The 14,477-nt window shown below is 39.8% G+C and overlaps 1 non-coding gene across 1 annotated transcript; it reads left to right on the top strand.

Moving 5' to 3' along the window:
* Positions 1–1,289: 1,289 nt before the first annotated feature.
* On the top strand, positions 1,290–1,396 carry LOC118481390. The gene has a single exon (XR_004865597.1). It is a non-coding gene; the product is annotated as a small nucleolar RNA R71 (small nucleolar RNA).
* The last annotated feature ends 13,081 nt before the right edge of the window (positions 1,397–14,477 follow it).

The raw sequence follows: 14,477 nt of genomic DNA, 5'->3' as shown, positions 1-14,477 counted from the left end.
AGCGAGTTGTATGCTCATTTTTGTAGGACTCGTGGTTCCCAGGCCGAGTCTTTTAAACATTGATGAGGGCATGAGGTTAATGCTAGCCCCAAGGTCGGCTAGGGCATTACGAACGGGGGACTCCCCTATTGAGCAGGGAATCGTGAAGCTTCCGGGATCGATTTTCTTTTGGGGAAATTTATTGAGTACGAGGGCAGAGCATTCTTCGCCTAAATTGACTAATTGCAAATTTTCAATTTTCTTTTTATGAGTGAGGAAGTCCCTCATGAACTTAGAGTATTTGGGCATTTGGGTTAGGACCTCAATAAAAGGAATATTGACATGCAATTGCTTTAATAGACTTTCGAACTTCGCGAATTGCTCATTGGTCTTCTGACGAATTAACCTACCAGGGTATGGAACTCGAGGAGCTTTGGTATGCTCTGGAGACGGAGGGGAGTTCTTTTCCTGCAGAGGTGTGGGTGCCGTTTCTTCTGTTGGCGGCGACGCTTCTGCAGGCCCTACGGTGCGGTTTCGTAGCGTGATGAGGTGAACTTGTGCTTTTGGGTTTGTTTCGGTATTGCTAGGTAATGCGCCTTACGGTCTCTCGGCAAAATTTTGAGCTATTTGATTTAATTGTTTTTCTATGTTTTGAATACTAGCTTGTTGATTTCTAAAATTTGATTCTAATTGTAGAAATCTTTCCGAGTTTTTCTTTTCAGTGTCGGAGATGAGGCGAGATACAGTATCTTCAAGCCTTTCTCGTCCACTTTGTTGTTGAGTGAAATTTTGTGACTCATTTCTTGGTTGTTGAAAGTTTGTTCGTTGGGTTTGTTGGTTACTACTATTGCCGGGTTCTCTCCAACCAAGGTTTGGGTGGTTTCGCCATCCTTGGTTGTAAGTTCCCGTTGGAGGACCCGACGGCCTAGGTCTATTATCAATGTAGTTTACCAATTCTTTTTGATCGTCCGTTTCTTTCATACAACTCTAATTTTCATGTGACCCACCACACCCTTCACAAGCCATAACCGAGACTGTTTTTGTCATTTCCAGTTTTTTTATTTTTGAAGAAAGGGCCTCGATTTGGGCTTGTAAAGAAGTGCTTTCATCGACCTTATGGGCGCCCGGGGCAATAGATTTATTGCCCGGGGGTGTGCCATTGAAAATTGGTTTGAGCAATTTCCTCAATTTGGTTATATATTTCATGCGGGCGTCGATTACCTAAAAGTCCCCCGGAGCTAGAATCAAGTGTCTGCCTTGTATGTGGAAACAATCCATTATAGAAAGTGGATACTTGTTGCCATATCGCAAGGCCGTGATGTGGACACTTGCGTAATAACTCCTTGAACCTTTCCCAAGTTTCATATAAGGATTCCCCGTCCTCTTGTGAATATGTATTAATTTCAGTCATTAATTTAGCCGTTTTAGCGGGAGGGAAATACTTATATAGAAATTTTTGGGCTAGTTCATCCCAGGTGTTTACCAATCCAGCTGGGAGGGCGTTGAGCCAAGCTTTTGCTCGGTCTTTTAGTGAGAAAGGAAACATTCGGAGGCGGATGGCGTCATTTGATGCTCCGTTGATCCGAAAGGTATCACATATTTCTAAGAAATTAGTAATATGTAGATGAGGATCCTCGTCCGCAAGCCCATGGAAGGTTGCGGAGTTTTGGAGCATTTGTATCAAATGCGGCCGAAGTTCGAAGTTATTAGCTTCAACATTCGGAGCATTGATGTGTGTCGGTGTGTATATAATTTAGATATATAATTAAGCCCTTTTTAGACCTTTAGCCAAGTTTTAAATTTATAAAACACGATATTCACTAACACTAAACACATATATGGGCAAGTGCACCCATCGTGGACGTAGTATAGTGTTGGTAAGATACCGAGGTCGTCCAAGGACACAAGAGCTTTTAGTACCGGTTTTTCCTCAACGTCTAATCAAATCAAAAAGTTAGAAAAATGTTTTTAAACTAAGAAAATAAAAACTAACTAAATGCTGAAAAATAAAAATAAAATAAAAACAGATAGAAAAGATGAATCACTTGGATCCGACTCGTGTATTAGTATAACCTTTGATTATTTTCGCACTTTTGCACTTGTTTAAGAGATTATCTTAGTTATTGTAGTAGGCCCCTCTTTTGAAGGCGACGTTACCCTCAACCCAGTAGTTTGAGTCAGCAAGGATACAATCCTAAAGGGTTGGATTATTGGAAGATAATGAATTAAGTTATTAATGCAAATTGTGGTAGGCCCCGCTTTTGGCGGTGACGTTACCCTCGGCTAAGTAGTCTGAGTCAGCAGGGATACAGTCCTAAATAGCCGGGTTATAGTATTAATAGTAGTTAACTTATGAGGGGGGTCAAAGAGTTTGGATCCCCGCCATCCAATACCTATGGGCATTGAAGGAGATCCTACTAAATTTGACCCAGGTCCCTTGCAGGACCTCTAAACGCTGAACAAGGGCAAGACCCTTACCAAACCGTTCCCTTAACCCCCGACCAGGTAGCCAACATACCTCCATATAGACCGTGGATATATGAATGGTGAAAATCTTTTATTTTATATAGACAGTAAAATAATGCCAAGACACCACGGACAAACGATAAGGAAAGATCACCTTCAACATAAGCAACTAGTTATTAAAGTCATTAATACAAAACCAAATAAAAAGTGCAAAAGATTAAAAATAAAAAGTATTATACTAAACACTTGTCTTCACCAAGTGATGTAAGAGACTTAGGCAAATATGGCCTTGATTGTCAAGAACTCTTACTATCAATCTTGGATCCCGAGACGACTCACACACTCTACGATGGACAATGGATGATGGTGGTGGATGATGGTGTTATGGTGGTGGTGGGTGGTGGATGAAGTGTGAGAGAGGTGGTGTGCCAAGGGATGAGTTGGAATGAAACCAAGCACTCCTATTTATAGGCTGAACAGAAGGCTGGGCAGGGCCCCGTGTCCGCTGGACACGCCCCCGTGCCCGTCTGACACTCTCTCTCTTCATTAATTGTAATTCGCAATTACAATTAATGCGCCTGCTGTACTTTCACCACTCCCCCGTGCTCACTGGACACGGCCCCGTGGTGGGCAATAGAAGCTTCTACAGGTTTGTCTTTTCTACTGCTTCTTGGGCACGACCCCGTGCTGGCTGAGCACGGGGCGTGTTCAGGCTTCTGTTTTCTCTTCTTCGCTTGGGAGGATGCCGTTGAGGGTTCGGGCAGTCTACTTTTGTTCCTTTTCTTGTATTTATGTTAGAATTAGCTGTCTTTTTGCTTCTTTTGTGAATTTGAGCTCATTTCATCCTGAAAATACAAAAGGAAGACAAAAACACTCTTTTTCCAACATTAGTACTTAAAAAGGGTTAGTTTTATACCTTATTCGATGTAATTTATATGTTGCATTTTACACACATCAGCAGTCCGGGTTCTTCATGACCAGCGATAGGAAATCAGACTCGATCTTCTCAACCTCGTGCTGAGGGCAGTAGTTTTCTTTGATGAGAGCAATGAATTGCTCCCATGTCATGCTGTATAAAGCAACCTTCCCTGAGGCTTGAACCAGAGATCTCCACCACGCTAGGGCTTCACCCTTGAACGACTGTGATACAAACTTCACCACGTCTCTCTCAGCACAACCACTAATGTCCACCACGGTGTCCATTTCGTCCAGCCAGGTGATGCAATCCACAGCGCCCTTTTCACCAGTGAAATCTTGGGGTTTGCAAGAAACGAAATACTTATATATGCAACCCTTGGCGCGAGATGCATTATCGAACACTTTCTCCTTAGGACGGACACTGTTCTCATTCGATGAGTGTCTATCGTCGTCCTTCTTAGGCTTAGACGGGGTCGAGGCTGGTTTGCTGTGAGATTTGGAATGGGTTCTTGGCTTTGAGTGTGGTGTAGATATGGTCCTGCTCCGAGACTCACTGTATTCTTCATACTGCCGATCTAAGGCCGTCTTGACAGCTTCGTCTACCAAAGCTTTTAACTCTGCGCCCGTTATATGAATTTGGGCGTTATCATTGTTATCTTCCTTTGAATGACTATTAACTTCATTTGGGTCAGCCATTGCAACTTGAATCTGCTACAGAAGATAATGACAAAGTTTTATTTAGGAGTTTATTATGGAATTGTCTTTTATGACAATTCATTAACCATGGTAAACATAGACCATATTTGGTTAATTTGTTACTCACTTTCATTTAGGATTTGAACATAACTTATCCTAATTACAAACAATATTGTTAGTGGCACAAAAGCCTAGTCACAAGGTCGTTTTATATATTAAGCCAGGATTACAGAGAATCAAGGCATGAAGGTTTGAACCATAGTCCTTTTACCTTTTCTGACAGGGAGTCATAGACTACAACTGTCTTTTGTCTTATATGACAATGAGTATGGTCCGTAGGCACTACATCACTAATGGATGTTTAATAAATGATCATCTTTATTGACGATTTAACCCATGATCTACAAATCATTAATTTGGGTTTCGGAATCCTTTGAAGGATTCTTATATAAGAATGACGCGTGTGATTTTAACGAATCACATCTGCCAAGAACGTTAACATGTTTACAGAGGTTAACATGAATCTGAATCTTTTAATTTGGTCTTACCATCTTGGCCGAGTCTTATAATGACACCAAGCTAGGTTTCACCATTAAGATTCTTTATTTAGGCAGATCAATTTAAAAAGGAATGATTTTTAATTTATTTCATAAAATAATGTATATAATAACAAAACGAAATTTATAACTTAACATTCCATTACATGTAAATGATTACATACTGCCCTAAACGGGACTTTTAAATAGATAATATACCTACGCAAAGGTTTACAGAAAACAAGTCCACGCAGGGACCAATTACAAGGATAGATGTCCGCACAGGGACAGATAGATAAGTACACGCAGGGACTGAAAGGCAATGGTCCTCGCAGGGACTAAACACGATAAATGTCCACGCAGGGACTAAAATACTTAAGACAAATGTCCTCGCAGGGACTTGATTGTAATAGTAAATATTATAGTACATAAGGAGACTAATGATCTCGTTTCTTCCTCCCTTTTAGTAGGTTTGCTAGGCCTTTGAGGAACCCACGATTACTTTTACGTTCTTGCTCAAAGAATCGTTCCACTCGGTTTAAACGGTGGAGGATTTCTTCTTGCTCCGGTGGAGAAAAACGTGGCTGCTGTGACGGTTGCTGAACCGGAGGTCTAGGAGGTGCTGGATACCCATGAGCTGAGTATCCTAGTCCCCAAGGATTTCCGTAAGGTCCTTCGGGATGGAGAGCGTTGTAATTAGCCGCTACCACGTATGGGTCGGCATCATAATTGTAGTGAGTGTGAGTCGGCTGCTCAAACGGGTTATACGCGGTGGAACCGGCGTACGCTGGTATCGGATTGTCATAGTCGAAAGATGGCGGAGGTGGTGCAACTGGTGCAGAATTCACCTCTGCAGGGTGACTCGAAGGTTCACCTAACTGTGGTTCTTCGGGCAGTGGCGGAAAATGACTTGCACTCGAGTGCGAGGGGTGCTAAAATGGAATTCCCCTCCTCGGGTGGACATCCGCGCGCCTGATCTCCTATGCCTTGACGGATCTGGAGGTGCTTGCTGAACTGGTGGCGGTGGAGGCGGTGGCGTAACTGCCACGAAACGTGAATCCTCGGAAGGATCCTGTTGCTGTTGCTACTGGTGAGGTGAAGAATGGTGAGAGAGTGTAAAGTACCACTCGCACTAGTTAAACCTCGCCTGAATACTGGCGGGACCTTGATAGGGCGTTCCATGGAAGGAAGACCCATCGGAGATCTCGATAGGATGGTTGGGAGTACCTCTAGTGGGTTCGATGGGATCCGTATCCTCATCCATATCCATCGCGTTGTCTTCGGAAAAGTGATCTTCTGGCCCTAAAGGGTTATAACATCTAGGTTCTTGGACATAGTCCGCTGGGTTGAATTGGCCTTGAAAGAAAGGAGAAGGATCGCCATAGGAATGGTGCGAAAAAGAACGCTGGAGAGGTATAAACGAAGGTTGAGGGTTACTGGGCTCGTTTTCTGAGTTTGGTCCAAAAGAGTGACAGTATGAAGGTGTCGAGCTGTGTGAGGTGGACCGTCTAGCTGGCTCAAAGAGGTTCCTCCTTCGCCTCTGAGGTTCTTCGCTCCTTGTGCTGGAAGGAGCTCGCATGTTTGAAGGTCCGGCATCGTGATCATTGTGAGTAGTGATCGGCCCTTTGCCTCTTCCTCCTCTTCTAATTGCTGGTGGCATAATTCCGGCTTTGACAGTTTTAAATCAACAATATACAATAAAAGACAAACTGGAATAACAATTCGAATTTTTCCTATGTTCTTGTCTAGACTCGAATATGTGCAATTGTGTCATTGAGATTAAACACATAAGGATACTGTTTAATTCACTCAACGTTGGCTCTGATACCAACCTGTCTGTAACACCTCGAAATTTTGTGTCCAATAATGTATCGACACGTGTCTTAGGTTTACACGTGGTATTAAACATTAAATAAAGGACTAAAGTTGACAAACCTTGAAAGTATGTAAATTCGAGGGTTAGAAATGTCAACAAAGGGTAAATATACTGTATAGTAACCCTAAATGATGCTCGTACCTTCAATCGAATAAATCATGGATCGTATGGAGCGAAACGCGGAAGAAAGTGAGAGATTACAAGCTGCAGGGGGTCAAATGTGTCAACATGTTTAATTTATACCTCTGAGTGACCCTTTGACGAACCCAAGACTTTGTAACAGTAAAATACGCTCACTAGAATATACGATATAAATTCCGCGAAGTTTCGTCTTAAAACGAGAAAGTTATGATCAAATTCGTATGCAAAGGGTTAAAAGCGTCAACAATAAAAGTTAAGGCTTTTCGGATAGTAATTAAACTAACCGGGGACTTAACGACACGGGTAAAAGTCGTGAGGCCCTTATACGTAATTAATCGAGGGCCAAATCGCAAAGTTACCCCTTCAAAACCGAAAGGTCAGGTTAATCATGACAAAAGATTTGAAAATCTTGAAATTCAGGCCTCAGGCGGCCCGCGTGAGTGAAACAAGCAAGTTAATGCGGGCCGCGAGCCACCTGTTGATTCGTTTACTGACATGAAGATTCAGGCGGCCCGCGTACATGTAGCCTGAATCTTAATGCGGGCCGCGTGACAGTCTCAGATGCAGAATTCTTGGACAGATTCAATGTTTGAGCTTGTGAACGATCATTGAGGCATTAATTGAAGCATGGGCGCCCTCTACATGTCCCCTAGCACTATAGGACACCTGTTGATCATCCATGAACCATTGTAGAGTGAGTTGTAATGATCTTGTGCCAAAAATTTCACTATAAAAGGCAAGGTAGTGTTCCATTGTTCAACACACCTCAAACCTGCCTTCTGATCATTTCTGGAGCTCTCAAGCATTCTTCTAACATCCCTAGACGTGCACCAAGCTTCTGTAAGTTGCCTAACCCTTTTGTGGTTTAGTTTTTGCATAGTTTAGCTTAAAAGTCAATCCGTCGTAGTTAACGATTGACTTTGCGATAAATCATGAATGGTCCAGTGATTTGTCGAATCAAAGGTAGTTACATGTTGGTAATCATGTGGGCTTTAAACCCCCAAAAGGGCACCCTCTGATTCCCGCTCTAACTAGTCCGAATGTCGAGTCAAACTTGCATAGAAAAGTCAACAGAAATGCTATTTTGCGATTTAATGCATAATCAGTAATGTAGATGGTATGTAACCTGTTTTGACACTCATAAAACATGATAATAAGTATATTAACTAGTCTAAGCTTGTTTGATCCGACCATTTGATGTTTTAGACCCGGTTCGGAACCGAAAGTCGCAAAGCTTTGACTTCAGTTCTGACCCGTTAAAGTATGATTTAGATATGCCTTAGGACTCTCTTAGGACCAGGTTACATGATGGTATAACCCTCTGTAACCGGTTCGTTGTTTGTCCGAGCCTTTTACACCTTTCCGTTAAATGCTTAAAAGTTAATCGTAACGCCCTTTTCAATTTAAAACGAGAATTTCGGACATGTGAAAGGACCATAACTTTAGTTACTGATTTCTAAGCATGTCCCTAAAATTTCACGTCAATCCGAGGTCCAGAATAGGAGTTATGCTAAATAGCGCAAATTACGGAAACTTTAGTAATTAAATAGCGCAATTAGCATAACACCTATCTAAACCCAGATTTCGACACCAAACCTTTTACACACTGATGTAAAATAATATTTTGGGATTTTTAATTATTTTTAACCTGCTCATAACCTGCGGTTATGGCAACGGTTCGGTAAATACCGACTATACCCTTTTCGGCCATAACTTGAGTTCTACAAGGTCTTTTGACCCGATTCCAGTTGCCACTGATTTTAAATAATAAATAAAGTATTTTAGGCTTTTCAAACTGTTCGGGAAACTCAAATTTCCTGTAGAATTCAGCAACCTCTTTTATAATCTTTAAAAAGACCGAAATACCCCTACGGGGCATAATATGAACTTAAACTCGTTACGGGCATTATGGAAGGTATCCTACTGATACCACAACCTCTTTAAAGCATATTGACTTAGGAAATCAGTGTAGGACTCTTACGGTTACCCGTTGCGCCTTTTGCGCGCACAGTTCGGCTTATGTAACTAGTTTACATAAACTAGCCGAAACGGGTCAAACCATATTGTTTTGACCCCAAAATCCAGAGTGTGATCATTATACCCACATAAGACAAGTCTTCAAACTTGTTGGGTTCAAATCACATTCCATTCCCGGTTTTCGCCTTTCACGTGATTAAACCGTAATTATCTTTTGAAACCAACCGGTCTAAGCTAAGGCTACATAAAGACCCGTTACGATTCTAATAGGTTATTTTAAACCTTCGTTCCAGATTAGGGGACCAGTAAAAGCTATTTGCAATTTATTCAATTAAGGATTTATACTTGCAAAGGTAAATACTTTTAACTTATTTTCCGTTATACGGGCTTGGGTTACGGTACATAGTATACCGCTTGATCGGGCATCAAATTCTCCACCGATTGAGTGGGTAATTGAATAAATTTGATCGGCTCGTTTAAACAGTCTTGTTACTTAAAAGCCTTTGGGGGGTTAATGACCATGTCCCGGATATCCCTGGCATCATTTTACGAAATGGCCACGACCTAAGCGCGGAGTGTAGGCGTACACTCGTCAGTGCATAAATAGTCGATATGGTGTGTCTATTGATCTTTAACCCGGACTTGATCCGGGCTACTGAACGCATAAGGAACATGTAATACATTCACGAGATTATAATGTTAAATAATTCTCCCAAGTTATAAAAGAGTTTGTGCCTTGTGCATTCAAATCAATTTTAATAAACATTTTTACAAAAGTGTCGGTTGAATGTATTTACCAGTGTAAACTGACGTATTTTCCCAAAAAGACTAAATGCAGGTACTATGCGTAATTGGCTGGATATTTCTCCTTAGCATCATAAAGAGTCTCGCAAGCTTAAGATGCCTACGTCTGTTGAACAATACTTATATTTTTATTTGATCCCCTGTGGATACCTTTCGACTATTCGTAATACATTTGATATTACAAACAATGGTTGAAATATAATTATCTTTATGCTTCCGCTGTGCATTCATATATATTGTGTGGTTTGACTATATTGTTGCCAACTACATCACGGTAATCCCCCACCGGGCCCATCGGTGAGACAGGTTGGTATCAGAGCCAACGTTGAGTGAATTAAACACTATCCTTAAGTGTTTAATCTCAATAACACAATTGCACATACTTGAGTCTAGACAAGAACATAGGACAAATTCGAATTGTTATTCCAGTTTGTCTTTTTATTGTTTATTGTTATTTAACGTTTTGAAAGCAGGAAATATGCCACCTGCAATTAGACGAGGAAGAGGAGGAAGAGGCAAAGGGATGATCATTACTCACAATGATCACGAGGCTGGACCTTCGAACATGCGAGCTCCTTCGAGTACAAGGAGTGAGGAACCACAGAGACGAAGACGGAACCTATTTGAACCTGCGAGACATTCTACCTCGCACAGTTCAACACCCTCATACCGTTATTCTTTCGGACCAAACTCAGAGAATGAACTCAATAACCCTCAACCTTCGTTCATACCTCTCCAGCGATCTCTATCGCACCATTCATATGGCGATCCTTCACCTTTCTTCGTAGGACAGTTTAACCCAGCGGATTACGTCCAAGAACCAATAGGGTATAACCCTTTAGGACCAGAGGATCACTTTTCTGAAGATAATGCAGTGGATATGGACGAGGATACAGATCCCGTCGAGCCTGCAAGGGGTACTCCCAATCATCCAGTCGAGATCTCTGATGGGTCATCCTATCATGGAACACCCTATCAAGGTCCCGACAGTTTCCAGGCGAGGTTTGACCAATGTGATTGGTACTTAACACCTTCTCATCATTTCTCGCCTAATGAACAACAGCAGCAACAGAATCCCTCCGAGGATTCGCGGTTCGTGGCAGTTACGCCACCGCCACCGCCACCAGTTCAACCAGTACTTCCTGATTCGCCAAGGCGTAGAAGATCAGGCGCACGGATGTCTACCCGAGGAGGGGAATTCCATTTCAGCACCCCTCGCCGCTCGAGTGCAAGTCACTTTCCATCAGTACCTGAAGAACCACAATTAGGGGAACCTTCTGGTCACCCTGCAGAGGTGAATTCTGCACCAGTTGCACCACCTCCGCCACCTTTCGGCTATGATAACCCTATACCAGCGTACGACGATTCCACCGCGTACAATCCGTTTGAGCAGCCGACTCACACGCACTACAACTATAATTACAATGCCCTCCATGGAACCTCTTGGAGACCGGATTACTCAGCTCATGGGTATCCAATACCTCCTAGACCTCCGGTTCAGCAACCGGAATAGCCACGATTTTCTCCACCGGAGCAAGAAGAAATTCTCCACCGTCTAAATCGTGTGGAACGAGACTTCGAAAAAGAACGTAAGAGTAATCGTGGATTTCTCAAAGGCCTTGCAAACCTACTAAAAGGAAGGAAGAAACGAGATCCTTAGTCTCCTTATATACCGTTGTATTGTTATTACAATTTAGTCCCTGTGAGGACAATTATCGTGTTTTAGTCCCTGCATGGACAATTGCATTTCAGTCCCTACGCGGACTTATCTTTTAGTCCCTGCGCGGACATCTATCTTTGTATCTGGTCCCTGCGTGGACTTGTTTTTCTATAAACCTCTGCGTAGGTATTTATTTATTTAAAAAGTCCCGTTTAGGGCAGCGTGTAATCATTATTATAATTAATGGAATGTTATGTTATGAATTTCATTTTTATTATTACTAGGGGGAATACCCGTGCGATGCACGGCATGCATAATAGTTATTGTTTTTTCCTGGAACGATGACTGATATAGATAGTGCGTGACTCGGTACGAAAGTGCGAATATAGTATAGATTTTTAAAACAAAAACCGGGTTTTTTTAAAGTTAGCCATTTGACCATGGTTATTTTGACCAAAGTCCACTCCTCATTCGGCGCTTTGTGGTAGCACCACCAGTCAAAAAAGGCCCAAAACACCCGAGGGTACAGTGTTCCCCCATGTTTTTAAGACGCTTTGAGAGAGGTTTGTGCCCCACCACATGTGGTCTCACAAAACTTCAAATCTATGGACGTGTGGTTTCTCAATCCTCTTCAAAAGACGTCACAGTTTTTAAATTTTTTTTATTTTTTCTTTTTCATTGTGTGTTAAATGGTGTAAAATAGATGTTATATATATATATATATATACACATATTATACTACATACACATATACATATAAATTTAGTTTTAACATCTAAAAGTCAAATTGTAGGTTTTGTTCCCTTTTATAGATCAGAAAGCAGTTTATAAACCAACAAAATTAACAAATCCTAACAGTTCTTCAAGTGTTTAGTTATATAATCTATATATTTATTTACTAAAATTTATTACAATTAACCCAATACTTAATAAATAGGGTATGCAGGACTTAAAAAGTGTTATCTGGACACGTATGTCACTCCAGCTTGCCAATCTTGTGTACCGACTCCAGGGTAACATTTTCAGACGCCTGCAACACATCTGGTTATAAAAGTAAAAAATAAACAAAAATGATGTTTTAGATTTTTACCCTGGTCTCAAACTTAATGTAGTTGTTTAGTCCATTTAATTAAATTTTATTTTTAATTGACGCATAGGTACAATGTAGTCCTCTATTTGTGACAATTGTCATTGTGCTTATAGTCATGTGATGTTGTTTTAATACCCGTTAACCAACTCGTTTCGCCTCTATTTCTCAGTTATTTAAAGAAGCAACATATATATCAGAAGTAAATTTCTAAGGATAATGGTGAACCGTCAATGGTACAATAAACTTACCTCAAGACTACCATTTGCTAAACTGTTAGTGTATCTCAGAGTCTAGAAATCCCGTGCTAGAGCTATTTCAATTAATATATGGAGAAAAGGAAGAGCCGCATTGATTAAACATGGTCATAAAGGCTCGTACTATTTCATTAAAGTTAATTGTAATATTAAGTATTGGTTATCTAATAACCAATCAATCCTTTAAGGTGAATTGTTATGAAAAGTCTATAAACCCTAACTTAAACATTAATATATGGAGAAAAGGAAGAGGCTCATTGATTAAACATGGTCATAAAGGCTGGTACTATTTCATTAAAGTTAATAGTAATGCATTTAAAGCAACCATAAATTTTGATTTCAAATATAAGATATAGCTAAACTTAGAAATTGTTTACTGAAAGTTGAAGTTGAAATAAATCATATTCAGATAATTATTTTTTATACGCAAATTCAAACAGACCTATCAAAATATGTAGGAAAACTCCATGCAAGTCTAACTCCGTCACACTTAAATTCATGTAACCTGAATACGGTTCATTACTTATTTAACCCATTTATTTAAATGGGCAGACGAGTAGTAATCGGGTTGGTGGGTTGTAAAATTGTGTTAATTTTACCAGCATGGTGGAAGTCAATATTCTACCAGCATCATTACATCCAACTTTTTAAAAGTAAACAAATGGTTTGATAATATGAAAACTATTTCAAATGAATATTAGTAATGTATAAATTTAAACGAACATTCAAATGAAAATAAAGAATGGTTACAAACGAACGCAAATAAGAGAGAGGACAGACATAAACGAAAGTCAATTATCGAACACAAATTAACGAAAATAAACGAACATAACATTGAACCTCCAATTCGTTTACGGGTTGCATCTACTTCTGTTTAAACCAAGATGTATAGATTATGCAACGTACCTTAACCACGCGTGTGTGTGTATGTGAATATATGTTTTTAACTTGATCTGCATAAATAGTTTTGAGCCAATAGAAAGCGAACCGGGGACTAAATAAAAAATGGAACCCAACTAAAAGCGAAAACCAAGGAAACTGAAACCAAACCTAAACGAACCAAGAAACAAAACCAGACCAAAATGAACCTATACAAACTGAATAATTTTACCGAAACAAATAAGCTGAGACAAATAATGTTGCTGAAATGAAAACTGAACCTGAACCAAAAACAAATAAAGCGAATCTAACCGGAAAGGAAACTAAATTTACACAAAACTAAAAAAAACTGAAAACGGAACAAAAAACGTAAAAGATCTTACCGAAACGAACTCAAAAAACTTAGATCAAAACAAAACAATTGCTGGGAAAAATCAAAACCAAAACGATGCAAAAAAATAAAACAACCTAAAACCAAACCGAAACCAAAAACTGATAAAAGTAAACAAAATTGATTCAAAATCGACCCGACAATAAAAACGGTCACGTTAATAAAGTATTCACCTTCAAACCTGGCAGGGGTGATTAGTATGTGGTAGCAAAACAATCAAATAGTTAACGAACAACAAAAATGCAGGTACCTTAACAACGGTAGTGACTCGGTTAGTGACTATCAATTGTTCGGAGATTACTTTGAATCAAGAGTTAGTATGCTAATGGGCTATTAAGCAGTTAGTAATAAATAACCGAGTCACTAACAGCTCTATTAACCAAAAATGTTGCACCAGTTCTACTAAAATTGTTAAATAACAATTGATAGTCCTTATTATTAACTCTAACAACATTAGCATACTAAAATTATTATTGACTATTAGCTAATTATTTATTACTAAAATGTTGTATTAACTTTATTCTGCAACATATTCTTTATAAACTATGCTTACCTTGACATAACCTAATAGCTATATTTCCTTATTAGAAGTCAATGATAATTGAAAATTAGTACATATTATTACCTTGTTGGTGAACACATTTACTCTATGTTTAGGGCACAATTTGATTAGGTTGATGATACTGAATTGAATATCACACCAAATTACAATAGCAGTTTATATTGCTACTATTCACCCAAATCAAGCACCTTAAATAAGTCAGTGTTTCTCTATATTCAAAAAACGAACTATAACTGACGATCATTAAA

The sequence above is a fragment of the Helianthus annuus genome, chromosome 8 (genome assembly GCF_002127325.2).
Source record: "Helianthus annuus cultivar XRQ/B chromosome 8, HanXRQr2.0-SUNRISE, whole genome shotgun sequence".
NCBI lineage: Eukaryota > Viridiplantae > Streptophyta > Magnoliopsida > Asterales > Asteraceae > Helianthus > Helianthus annuus.
Note: the sequence above shows the minus strand (reverse complement) of the source record. Positions and strands in the feature narration are given on the sequence as shown.